Raw genomic sequence first — 13,947 nt, 5'->3', positions numbered from 1 at the left:
CTTTAATGCCTTTTTTCCATACTATCCCCATGCCCCTTTATGACATTAGGAAGGTGGTGGCATAGTAGTATTGTCATTAGACTGGTATTCTAGGGACCCAGGGTAATGCTTTGGGGACCCAGGTTTGCATCTCATCACAGCAGATGGTGAAATTTGATTTTAATTTAAAAATTCTGGAATTAAAAGACTTATGCTGCCCATGAAACCATTGCTGATTGTTGTAAAAGCCCATCTGGTTCACTAATACTACTTTAGGGATAGAAATCTACTGTCCTTGCCTGGCCTACATGTGACTTCAGACCCACAGCAATGTAGCCGACTCTTAAAATGCCCTCTGAACACAATTAGGGATGGGCAATAAATGCTGGCCTAGCCAGTGACGTCCACATCCCATAGGGAGAATTTCTCCCCGTTGTGGGGGAGGGGGGTGGTTGTGAGAGGGGCAGGTGTGGAGACGGAAGCACTGAGTGGGCGGGAGGGCTGGGGGGGGGGCGTTGCCTGAGTCGGGAGGGCGAGAGCACAGAAGCCTCCCTGAGGCACAGAGATTAGTTTTAAGTTTAAACAGTCTAATAAAGTGTTGTAAAAATTTTTGTGACATATCCCCTCATGTGAAACTGTCACATGAGCTGGGACATGTGCATTAATTTTAATAAAAATTTTTCTGAAAATTTTAAATCATTCATGAAACCTTAACCCATCCGTGGATGAGGTTCCATGAAAAATCCAAAGGCTGCCTGGGCTCTTCACCTGCCCACCAACATTATGGTTGGATGGGCAGCTTTCTCAATAGGCTTAATTAGTTCATTAATGGCCTTAACAGACTTTTGACAGTTCAGCGAGGGTGCAGCCGACTCGTTTGCATACCCGCCGAACTGAAAATCTAAATGACACATGCCCAACTTCACCCCGCGTCATTTTACGCCTCGGTGAGCGGGTCCCACCCCCACTTGCTGAGCCAAAGATTCAGCCCCATGAACGAATAAGAAAAATTTTTTAATATCTTTAAAAAAAAAAGCACCTTTTCAGGTATCTTTCACAGTTGACTGTCAGAGCCAGGCAGTTTCTGTTTTGACTAACTTCTAGTTTATACTTAAATACAAAAATTTAAACTTAAAAACTAAAAAGTTAAACTTATTTTCAGTTAGACAATATTCACCTACTACTACTTAACAGAGAAACTCACTTGCGCCAGATTCCCAACTTTTGCATTCTGTTTGTGATGCAATCTGTTCTGTGACCACGCTGCGCTGACCATTGGTTTCTTGTATTCATGCCAACTTTTCAATTAAAATTATCAGGAGGAGGAATTTTACATTCTTTGTTACACTGATGATCTGTAGGATGATGGATTGATTTTTAACATGTGTTTATACTGTTGATTCCTTTTGTCTTATAGTTTATGATTCAATCTGAAATAAATAAAAGTATGTTTATTAAAAACATATCTTCTTTATTTTTTCCTTTTCCTTTTTAGGCTGTCTGCAACCACCCTCTCTTGCCAAAAGATTTGACTGATGACTTGTTCCTGATTCTCTGCCAATGTTGCTCTGAAACCAGTCGATCAGAAATGCATGTCCAATTTCTTCACCCCTCTAAGAAGAATCTGTTCTGCATTTGTGGTTTAACTCTGATGTCATGACTGAGAATGAGAAATCATTGTGCTAGAAATACCAGGTGAGAATCAATGTCCTTAGTATGTTAGTTCAGAAAAACTATTAAAAGCTAATCTTGCCGTTTGTCCAAATGCATGGCACGATTCCTTGGACGAGACTTATCACAGCAGCATTGTCAGTACTTTGATGTGCTTAAAGTTGCCTTTTATTTCACTGATAATCAGCTCCAGATTCCAAGAAGACACATTGCTGCTGACATCATTACAATATGAGAAGCAGTTTCCACAAAACCACCCCCTGGAGATTGCTATAGGATTTCTACATAAGTTGCAAACAAAACAGGTGGTTTAAAGCTTAATGAATTTATTATTTAATGACATATTGATGAAAGCACCAACTAAAAAAGGGGAATAATTAATGTGTTATGTTAGATTCTGGGTGATATAAAGGAATGAATTTTTTGCCAACCCACCTCTTGGGTCGGAAGGTTCAATCTGTATTCATACATATAATAACTTTGTCAGAGTTCTTGGTAAGAGGGACTTGGGTAAGTATTGCACTTAGACTCCTGGCTTGATAACCTGCAGATGAAGGGTTTGTTTACTCGCAGCTGATGAGCAGGTTGGTGCATACTATGCTGGCTGACAAAGGTTGCTGAGTGGATCATCTGGTGTATTGGCTTCTGGATTTCATGTTGGATGAAATATCATTGCAAATGCATGGATCAGTTAAATAGATCCAATTCATATAAGACAAAACAGAAATGTGGATAAATTTTTTGCTTTGAGTTAGCATATAATGGAACAAACAACATTTACACATTAGCTAGACACAAAATTGAAAAATATCAAATTCTTTAAATTTGAAGTAAAATAGAATCTACTGAAATACATGATCAGGCAGCAATTAAGGAGAAAGACAGCAGTTTTAATGAAGATAACCGGTCTTTTTTTCAGATTCAACTAATCAGCAGTGCATTTTGAGCATTTTCTGACCAAACATTCAAACCACAGTTGTGTTCAATTTTAAGCACCATTATTAGGTGCCTTATAGGAGGTCTTCTTGTGCAGTGGATAGCATCCCTCCCTCTGAGCCCAGAAGCACTGGGTTTGACTCTCACCCCAGGATTTGATGGCCAAGGAAAGTGCGTTCATACCGCAGCCAAAAAGGTTGATTATCAACCTGCAAATCCTTTCAACGCATTGCCAGTGACAGGCGGTAAGAACAGGAGAGATTCCTCATCAGCCATGTGATGGAAAGAATGTTGGAAACTCTACTATTGCAATCCATAACTCCAGACTACAATACGTGCATAAAAGTGCATGTTGCCACAGTAACTCAGACACTGAGTGAACTGTAACAGACATTAGGTGCCTTGCTATTTGAGGGTAGTTGACACTCAGATTTGTTTTATTCATTTATGGGATGTGGGTGTTGTTGGCTAGGCCAGAATTTATTGCCCATCCCTAACTGCCCTTGAGAAGGTAGTGGTGAGCTACCTTCTTGAAACACTGCAGTCCCAGTGGTGAAGGTACACCCACAGTGCTGTTCCAGGATTTTGACACTTGTGTGGTTTGAATGTTTGGATATGGACTGCTTCAGTATCTGAGGAGCTGCAAATGGTGCTGAATATTGTGCAATCATCAGCAAACGTACCCACTTCTGACCTTATGATGGAAGGAAGGTCATTGATGAAGCAGCTGAAGATGGTTTGGCCTAGGACATTACCCTGAGGAACTCCTGCAGTGATGTCCTGGAACTGAGATGATTGACCTCCAACAATCACAACCATCTTCCTTTGTTCTAGGTATGACTCCAACCGGTGGAGAGCTTTCCCCCTGATTCCAGTTTTTCTAAGACTCTTGGATGTCACACTCATTCAAATGTTGCCTTGATATCAAGGCCAGTCACTTTCACCTCACCCCTGGAGTTCAGCTCTTTTGTCCATGTTTGAACTAAGGCTGTAACGAGGTCAGATGCTGAGTCACCCTGGTGGAACCCAAACTGAGCATCAGTGAGCAGGTTATTGCTAAGAAAGTGTTGCTTGATGGCACTATTGATGACCCCTTCCAATTCTCTACTGATGATGGAGAGAGGGCTGAAGGGGTGGTAATTGACTGGATTGGATTTGCCCTGCTTTTTGAGTGCGGGACATACCTGGGCAATTTTCCACATTGCCAGGTAGATGACAGTGTTGTGGTTGTACTGGAACAGCCTGGCTAGAGGTGCAGCAAGTTCTGGAGCACCAAGTCTTCAGTACTATTGCTGGAATATTGTCAGGGCCCATAGCCTTTGCAGTATCCTTTGCCCTTAGCCATTTCTTGATTTCACGTGGAGTGAATCGAATTGGCTGAATACTGGCATTTATGATGCTGGGGTGCTCCGGAGGAGGCCAAGATAAAAGGTCAACATGGCACTTCTGGCTAAAAATGGGGATATTTTTGAAACTTCCTCCAGTGCATTGTTTAATTATCCACCACCATTCATGACAGGATGTGGTAGGACTGCAGTGTTTGGATCTGCTCCAATGGTTGTGGAATTGCTTAGCTTTGTCTATCATTTGCTACTTATGCTGTTTGACACGCAAGTAGTCCTGTGTTGTAGCTTCGCCAGGTTGACACCAGGTATACCTGGTGCTGCGTCAAGCATGTCCTTTTGCAATCTTCATTGAACCAGGGTTGATCCTCTGGCTGGATGCTAATGGTAGAGTGGGGTATATACCGGGCCACAATGTTACAGATTGTACTTGAGTACAATTTTGCTGTTGCTGTTGGCCCACAGCACCCCATGGATGCCCAGTTTTGAGTTCCTAGATTTGTTCGAAATGTGTCCCATTTAGCATGGTGGTAGTGCCACACAACATGATGGAGTGCATCCTCAATGTGAAGAATAGACTTCGTCTCCACAAGGAATGTGCAGTGGTTACTCCTACTGATGCTGTCATGGACAGATGCATCTGCAGCAGGCAGATGGTGAGGACTTGGTCAAGTCAGTTCTTCCCTTTTGTTGGTTTCTTCATCACCTGCTGCAGGCCAAGTCTAGCAGCTATGTCCTTTAGGACTCGGTCAGCTCAGTTAGTAGTGGTGCCACAGAGCCACTCTCGGTGATGGACATTGACGTCCCCCACCCAGAGTACATTCTGTTCCCTTGCCACCCTCAGTGCTTCCTCCAAATGGCATTCAACATGGAGTACTGATCCATCAGCTGAAGGGGGCATAGGTGGTAGCCAGCAAGGGTTCCCTTGCCCATGTTTGACCTGACGCCATAAGATTTCTAGAGTTGATGTTGGGAACTCCCTGGGCAACTCCCTCACACTGTTTCCACTGTGCCACCACCTCTAATGGGTCTGTCCTGTCAGTCGGACAGTATATACCCAGGGTTGGTGATGGCAGTGTTTGGGACATTGCCTGTAAGATATGATTCCTTCAGTGTGATTATGTCAGGCTGTGGCTTTACTAGTCTGTGGGACAGCTCTTGCAGGGTCGACTGTGCCGGGTTTGTCCTTGTCGTTAAAGATAGTCAACTGGGAGACTGGGGTAGTTGTTAGGAGGCAGAGATCTATAAGGCTGCATCTTGCGAATAAACGTCCTATCAAGGAAAATAATTTTGTCTTGTTTTGTTCTTTACCATCTGGCTTGATCCATATAGCGTGGTAGCAGAGGATGGCTGCCTAAAGATGAAGATTGGAAACTAAGAAAAATTTTGTTTTCTGATAGGAGACTGTAATTAGATAAAAACAAAAAAACTGCGGATGCTGGAAATCCAAAACAAAAACAGAAATACCTGGAAAAACTCAGCAGGTCTGGCAGCATCGGCGGAGAAGACGAAGTTGACGTTTCGAGTCCTCATGACCCTTCAACAGAGCTAAGTAAAAATAGGAAAGGGGTGAAATATAAGTTGGTTTAAGGGAGGGTTGGGGGAGAGAAGGGTGGGGGGTTGTTGGGACAAGCAAGCCGTGATAGGAGGAGATAACAAAAAGATGTCACAGACAAAAGAACAAAGAGGTGTTGAAGATGGTGATATTATCTAAAAGAATGTACTAATTAAAAATGGAGAGCAGGACAAACAAGGTAGCTCTAGTGGGGGTGGGGTGAAATAAATGATGGGTGGAATACATTTAAAAATAATGGAAATAGGTGGGAAAAGAAAAATCTATATAAATTATTGGAAAAAACAAAAAGGAGGGGGAAGAAACGGAAAGGGGCTGGGGATGGAGGAGGGAGTTCAAGATCTAAAATTGTTGAACTCAATATTCAGTCCGGAAGACTGTAAAGTGCCTAGTTGGAAAATGAGGTGCTGTTCCTCCAGTTTACGATGCGTTTCACTGGAACAATGCAGCAAGCCAAGGACAGACATGTGGTCAAAAGAGCAGGGTGGAGTGTTAAAATGGCAAGCAACAGGGAGGTCTGGGTAATGCTTGCGGACAGACTGAAGGTGTTCTGCAAAGCGGTCACCCAGTTTGTGTTTGGTCTCTCCAATGTAGAGGAAAGCGCATTGGGAGCTACGAATGCAGTAGACTGAGTTGAGGGAAGTGCAAGTGAAATGCTGCTTCACTTGAAAGGAGTGTTTGGGCTCTTGGACGGTGAGGAGAGAGGAAGTGAAGGGGCAGGTGTTGCATATTCTGCGTTCGCATGGGGAGGTGCTGTAGGAGAGGTTGAGGAGTAGGGGGTGATGGAGGAGTGGACCAGGGTGTCACGGAGGGAATGATTCCTATGGAATGCCACCAGGGCGGGTGAAGGAAGATGTGTTTGGTGGTGGCATCATGCTGGAGTTGACGGAAATGGCAGAGGATGATCCTTTGAATGCGAAGGCTGGTGGGGTGATAAGTGAGGACAAGGGGGACCCTATCATGTTTCTGGGAGGGAGGAGAAGGCGTGAGGGCGGATGTGCGGGAGATAGGCTGGACAAGGTTGAGGGCCCGATCAACCACCATGGGTGGAAAACCTTGGTTAAGGAAGAAAGAGGACATAGGCATCTCAATTTCTCTGCTCCTCTCACCTATTCTAACCTGGCTCTCTCTGAACTTACTGCACTCCATTCTCTCAGGTCTAACCCTAGCATTGTCATCAAACCCGCTGACAAGGGTGGTGCTGTTGTTGTATGGCGCACTGACATCTACCTCGTGGAGGCTGAGCGTCAACTCGCAGACACTTCCTCCTACCTCTTCCTGGACCATGACCCCACCACTGAACATCAAGCCATTGTTTCCAGGACTGTCACTGACCTCATCTCCTCTGGAGATCTTCCTTCCACAGCTTCCAACCTGATAGTCGTCCAACCTTGGACCTCCTACCCAAAATCCACAAACCGGACTGTCCCGGCAGACCGATCATGTCAGCCTGTTCCTGCCCCATGGAACTCATTTCTTGCTATCTTGACTCCCTTCTTTCTCGCCTTGTCCAGTCCCTTCCCACCTACATCCGTGATTCCTCTGACACCTTACGTCACATCAACAATTTCCAGTTCCCTGGCCCCAACCGCCTCCTCTTCACCATGGACATCCAATCCCTCTATACCTCCATCCCCCACCGGCATGGTCTGAGGGTTCTCTGCTTCTTCCTCGAACAGAGGCCCGACCAATCCCCAACCACCACTACTCTCCTCCGCCTGGCTGAACTTGTTCTTACACTGAATAATTTCTCCTTGAACTCCTCTCACTTCCTCCAAATAAAAGGTGTGGCTATGGGTACCCGCATGGCCCCAGCTATGCCTGTATCTTTATGGGGTATGTGGAACATTCCTTGTTTCAGTCCTACTCCGGCCCCCTCCCACAACTCTTTCTCCGGTACATCAATGATTACTTCTGTGCTGCTTCATGCTCTCGTCGGGACCGGGAACAATTTATTAATTTTGCTTCCAATCTCCATCCCTCCATCATTTTCACATGGTCCATCTCTGACACTTCCCTTCCCTTCCTTGACCTTTCTGTCTCAATTTCTGGTGCTAGACTGTCCACCAATATCCATTACAAGCCTACCGACTCCCACAGCTACCTCGACTACAGCTCCTCATACTCCGCTTCCTGTAAGGACTCCATCCAATTCTCTCAGTTCCTTCACCTCCGTCACATATATTCTGATGATGCTACCTTCAAAAACAGTTCCTCTGACATGTCCTCCTTCTTCCTTAACTGAGGTTTTCCACCCACGGTAGTTAATAGGGCCCTCAACCTTGTCCAGCCCATCTCCCACGCATCTGCCCTCACGCCTTCTCCTCCCTCCCAGAAACATGATAGGGTCCCCCTTGTCCTCACTTATCACCCCACCAGCCTTCGCATTCAAAGGATCATCCTCTGCCATTTCCGTCAACTCCAGCATGATGCCATCACCAAACACATCTTCCCTTCACCCTCCCCGGTGGCATTCCATAGGGATCATTCCCTTCGTGACACCCTGGTCCACTCGTCCATCACCCCCTACACCTTAACCCCCTCCCACATCACCTTCCCATGCAACCGCAGAAGGTGCAACATCTGCCCCTTCACTTCCCCTCTCCTCACCGTCCAAGGGCCCAAACACTCCTTTCAAGTGAAGCAGCATTTCACTTGCAGTTCCCTCAACTTAGTCTACTGCATTCGTTGCTCCCAATGCGCTTTCCTCTACGTTGGAGAGACCAAACGCAGACTGGGTGATCGCTTTGCAGAACACCTTCAGTCTGTCCGCAAGCATTACCCAGACCTCCCTGTCGCTTGCCATCTTAACACTCCACCCTGCTCTTTTGACCACATGTCTGTCCTTGGCTTGCTGCATTGTTCCAGTGAAGCTCAACGCAAACTGGAGGAACAGCACCTCATCTTCCGACTAGGCACTTTACAGCCTTTTGGACTGAATATTGAGTTCAACAATTATAGATCTTGAACTCCCTCCTCCATCCCAGCCCCTTTCCATTTCTTCCCCCTCCTTTTTGTTTTTTCCAACAATTTATATAGATTTTTCTTTTCCCACCTATTTCCATTATTTTTAAATGTATTCCACCCATCATTTATTTCACCCCACCCCCACTAGAACTACCTTGTTTGTCCTGCTCTCCACTTTTAATTAGCAAATTCCTTTGGATAATATCACCACATTCAACACCTCTTTGTTCTTTTGTCTGTGACATCTTTTGCTAATCTCCTCCTATCACGGCTTGCTTGTCCCAACAACCCCCCACCCCTTCTCCCCACCCCTCCCCTTAAACCAGCCTATATTTCACCCCATTCCTATTTTTACTTAGCTCTGTTGAAGGGTCATGAGGACTTGAAATATCAACCTTGCTCTTCTCCGCTGATGCTGCGAGACTGTAATTAGAGTTACTTTTAAGAAGAATGGCTGAAATCAATTGTAAAGTGTCACGATATGATTTTCCACCGATGTTCTCTGAATCTGAACCTTATGACCAATGGAAAAATGAAGTAGATGTATGGACATGAGTTTACTGAATAGAAATAAAAGTATGGCTGTGACATTGTCACTTTCTAACAAAATTAGGATAAGGTGCAAAGTACTGTTGGAGCAAGAGGCTCATCAGTTGGACATTCTGGAAGTTTTGATCATTTATTCAGCTTTACGGATAAAATTTACCAGAAAGATGATCTATTAGATACATGTGAAGCATGATCAGCCTTTGATAAAATTTAGAAAGATGGATGGTTATTCCATCGGTAATATATTATGGAATTTAACAGACTATATGCAATTTTGCAGAAATTCTATTTGGAAGTTCCCGGTTCAGTGCTTGCTTTGAAATTGTTGGATTGTGTGCAAAAGTGTCGCATGTGGACAGGCTCCTGGTCTTAACTGGAGTTAAATTCTCAGAAAAGGAAAAGCATTTGGATTAGATGCTTGAGGCTTTAAAAAAAATTCTGGGAAAGCAGTAATTTCCAGTGGCCTTCATGGCACAAATGGGACATTTGGCAGAATCACAATAGATGAAGAGGATCCAATGCTTGCAGCATTTCGAGACCATTCAGATACGGGGAGCAGGCATCCTTACAACAGAAGAATCACAGATAAAGAAATGAGGATGGAGGCCTTTTTGGCAGATCTGGCAGACAACAGGAATGGAGTAATAATAACTGTAGTGTGAACCCCAGGAATACCTGGGGAATTATTAACAGGTTTTTGGATGTGATTTGAGATATCATTATGCAGTGAATTGTCTGAAACAGAACAGAGTTTTCGAGGTGATGCAGGACACAGAAAGTTCAGAGGGGGATGATGATGACATTGATCAGTCTGAGGGAATTGTACAGATCACAAGAAGCTTTACTCCAGTAATGATGGATAGTCATCCATCATAGTCATGGATTCACTTAATTGTGCCATGTTGGACAGTGCCTGCACATCCACAGTGCGTGGAGTGATTTGGCTGAAATGTTATTTGGATTCACTCAGTAGTAAGGATTGAAGTAAGATCAGGGAATATGAAAGTTCCACGTGTTTCAGTTTGGGGATGACAACACATTAAAGTCACTGAAAAGAATGGTGATTCCATGTAGAATAGATGGGGCAAGCCACTTTATTAGATGTAGTATCTGGTGAAATACCTTTGCTGCTGAGAAAACTATCCATAAAAAGAAACAAATGAAATAGGGCATGGAACATGATAAAGCAATTGTGTTTTGAAAGTCAGATTTACATACGAACATATGAACATACGAACATTTGAGTTAGGAGCAGAAGTAGGCCACTTGGCCCTTCGAGCCTGCTCCGCCATTCAATAATATCATGGTTGATCTGATTGTAACCGCCACTCCACATTCCTGCCTATCCCGATAACCTTTCACCCCCAATTTACCTAATCAGGACATTAGTGCATCCCTTTAACAAAACCTAGCATTTCTAATCAGAATGTTAAAGAAATGTTATTATCATCAGGTGATAGAAATTTGAGAGAAAAAAAATGAATTGGCTTAAAGTTTCACTGACAATTTGCTCATTCCTCTTGTCACAGGCTATAAGTCCTACCAAAGGTTTAATGAAAAGATTAGTGAAAAATGTGATATGTGCAAAAGGTTTCGGAGGATACAATTATGACCTATTGTAAGTCTCCCATTAGCACAATTCTTTAATGAAGTACTAGCTATGGATTAAAAAGTGTGGGACAATGGTAGAAACAATTTCATTTTACATTTCATAGACATGACAACAAGATCCAGTCTGTCTACAGTTACACATGATCAAGACAAAAGAGTGATTGTGGAAAAAATCATGTCAAAATGGATAGGAATTGGACTGGGGGCACCAGCTAAACTCCTAACTGACAAAGGAGGGAGTTTGCCAATGAGAAATTTAGAGACGTGTGAAAATATGAACTTCGTGGCAATGAATGCTGTAGCTGAAAGCTCTTTCAGTAATAGACTTTGTGAAAGAAATCATGCAGCAGTTGATGAAACACTTCAGATCTGACCAACCAGATTGTAAGCTAACATCTGTCCTGATGTGGGCAGTTGCTGCAAAGAATTCACTTCAAATGTTTGGGGGCTATAGTCCATATCAGTTAGCCTGTGGGAGAAATCCACAAAAACCTTCGGTGATATAGGATCATCCCCCCAGCCTTGGAAGGGACCAGAGTTACTTTTCTGCGCACTTGAATGCCCTACATGCAGTGAGAAGGGCACCCATCAAGGCAGAAATCTCAGAGAAAATTCAGTGAACTTAATGACATTGCATAAGACCATCAGGGATAAACTTTAATCCTGGGATTTAGTATGCTAGAAAAGAGAGGGTTAGAAAGAGTGTAAAGGTCCCGGTAGAGTTATAAGATGTGATGGGAAAACAATATTTCTCCAGTAAGGTGGTCAAACTATTAGGGTACATTCATCTAGATTAAACAGGATTGATTATTAGCTTGCAGAATCTGAGCAATTATTAGAAGCTAATTAGGTACCCTGCACTTCACATACTTATTGGTTTGACAGTTATTAAGAGCAGAGTACAGTAGATAAGGGGTTGTACGATGATAGGCAAGGTGATACTGATGCATTTTATAGAGCTATTTATCCCAAAGGATAACGAGTAAAAATCTGCATGAGGGCAACATACACTGGGGCAGTGGAGGGATGCGGACATCATAGGAAGAGCAGGGAAATCCACCAGGAAATTCAAACATTGGCTAACTGTTCAAGGTGAGGTACAAGACCTGTGGACTGGCAAAATGAGGTGAAAATGTGGAAAGCTAGAAAACGCAGTGCGAGTCCCTATAGTGGACCTGGAAGTGACTCTGGCCCGAGGTAAAGATCACGTTCTGGCACCAGAACCTCTGACCACAGGAGGGAGAGGTCATATAGCAGTCATCCAGAACAAAATAGGAGGGAAGTAGAGGCCATTGTTTGACTAGAATGACTATAGAACAAATTAGGAACTTCACTGGAAGTAGAAGCCCTTAAGATGAGGAAGTTTTGGCAGATACAAGCAAATTAGAAGATAAATCGATAAAAGATGCAAAACAAGAAGAGTTGGATAGTTAGAAAGAATTTGTTGAATGCTCTGAAGTGCAAGATAGGGGACAGTCAGCCTTATCACACAGGTTGATATGTTCAGAAAAAGTACTCCCTGATGGGACATATAAGAATAAAGCTAGACTCGTGGCTCAGGGTGCTGAAGGCAGACTTGAGGATCAAGATGTTAGAATGGACTCCCTCACAGTAGGAAAAGTGATCTTGAAGCTTTCTTAGCCGCATATTCTTGGGAATGAAAGTTGATCGATATAAAAACTGCATTTTTGCAAGGTGTAAAGTTTCAAAGAGGAGTGTTTTTGAAATCACCTAAAGAAGCAGGTGATGTAGATGGGAAGCTGTGGAAATTAAACAAATATGTTTATAGATTAAATGATGTGTTGAGGGTATGGTATTTGTCAGTTAGGTCTGTCTTGCTGGAAGTAGGTTGTATTCAGCTGAAAGCAGACCCAGCAATATTCGATTGGTAACACAAAGAGAAACTCGCAGGCATCTTTATGATGTACTTTGATTATTTTCTATGGGGAGGTTCTGCAGGATTTGAGCAATTTGTTTTAGGTAAAAGGAGAATTTGACTGGAAGTCAGGCTTTGAGGGCATTTAAATATATAGGGTTAGACATTAATCAGTCTAGGGCAGGAGTAATCTTGAATCAGCAGTCATATCTATAAAGTAGTAATTGTATCCTGATAAATTGGGCCAGGTCCTCACAGAAAGAGGATCTTGCATCCAAGGAAGAAACAGGCCAGTTAAGAAGCTTGATTAGACAGTTAAACTGGCTGTGCACTCAGCCAAGACCCGATGCCAGTAATGATGTATTGGAACTAAATATGAAACACGCCACTGTTGATGAGGTTCTGAGGGCAAATACAACCTTAAGAGAAATTCATTGGAGAAATGCACACTCAAGTTTCCAGCTTTGGGTGACCCGAAAGATATGACGGTCGCCGTTTTTGGTGACGTTTCCCATGCCAATCTTCCATATGGGTATTCGAGTACAGCTGAGTTTATCATATTCTTGTTGGGGAAAAATAGAAAGCATTGACCCTTGGCCTGGAAAGCTAAGAAAATAAAAAAAAAAGTGGCTAAAAGCACCCTAGCTGCAGAAATACTGGCACTAGTAGAAGCAATAGATATGGGGTTGTATTTATCTAACATTCTGAAGGAAATCTTATACAAGAGTCATTCTGAGAAACATTTGCCCATAGAATACTATGTGGATAACCTGGGAATCTGTTAATAGTTTGCTGATTAGGTTGTTAAAGATAGAAAGTTGATGGGAATTGTTTAATTAAGTACAGGGTCACATATAAAGAGTGTCAGCATGCCTGGAAATTATGTTTTGATTTAATTTTGTAAGTTTCCTTTCACGTTTTTTGTTTTAGTTACAGTCCCCCACCAGGGGCTGTCACCCCCTCTGATTTACTGATTTTTAGTTTAATTTGTTGATTTTGTTTCTCAAAAAGAGTCTATAAATAGCTTATATATAAATAAATAGTTAACTTAATTAACTAAGTTTCCTCTGAAAGTTTTTTCTTTTTGTTACAGTACCACTTTAAGGGTCTATCAACCCTGTTAACTTGTTATTGGCATATTTTTTATTTGGTTCAAAGAAGATCATATAAAGAGAGTCAGGGTTATGGTGCCCCTTTAAGGGGTATCCACTTTTATTAGTTTATTTGACCTTTTGTTAATTTGTCCCCCTTTCTGATTTGTTTTAAAAGAGTATAAAGAGAGCTGGGACACTAGGGTAGTGGTTAGGGGGCAGAGATCGATAAAGCTGTATCCTGTGAATAAATCTAATATCAAGGAAAAGAATTATGTCTTGTTTTGTACCCCACCATCTGGCTTGGATCCATTTAGTACTCGTATCCTAACTCACACCAAATGCCTTTGT

Source organism: Carcharodon carcharias, chromosome 2 (assembly GCF_017639515.1).
Source record: "Carcharodon carcharias isolate sCarCar2 chromosome 2, sCarCar2.pri, whole genome shotgun sequence".
Lineage (NCBI taxonomy): Eukaryota > Metazoa > Chordata > Chondrichthyes > Lamniformes > Lamnidae > Carcharodon > Carcharodon carcharias.
This window is presented reverse-complemented; position numbering follows the sequence as displayed.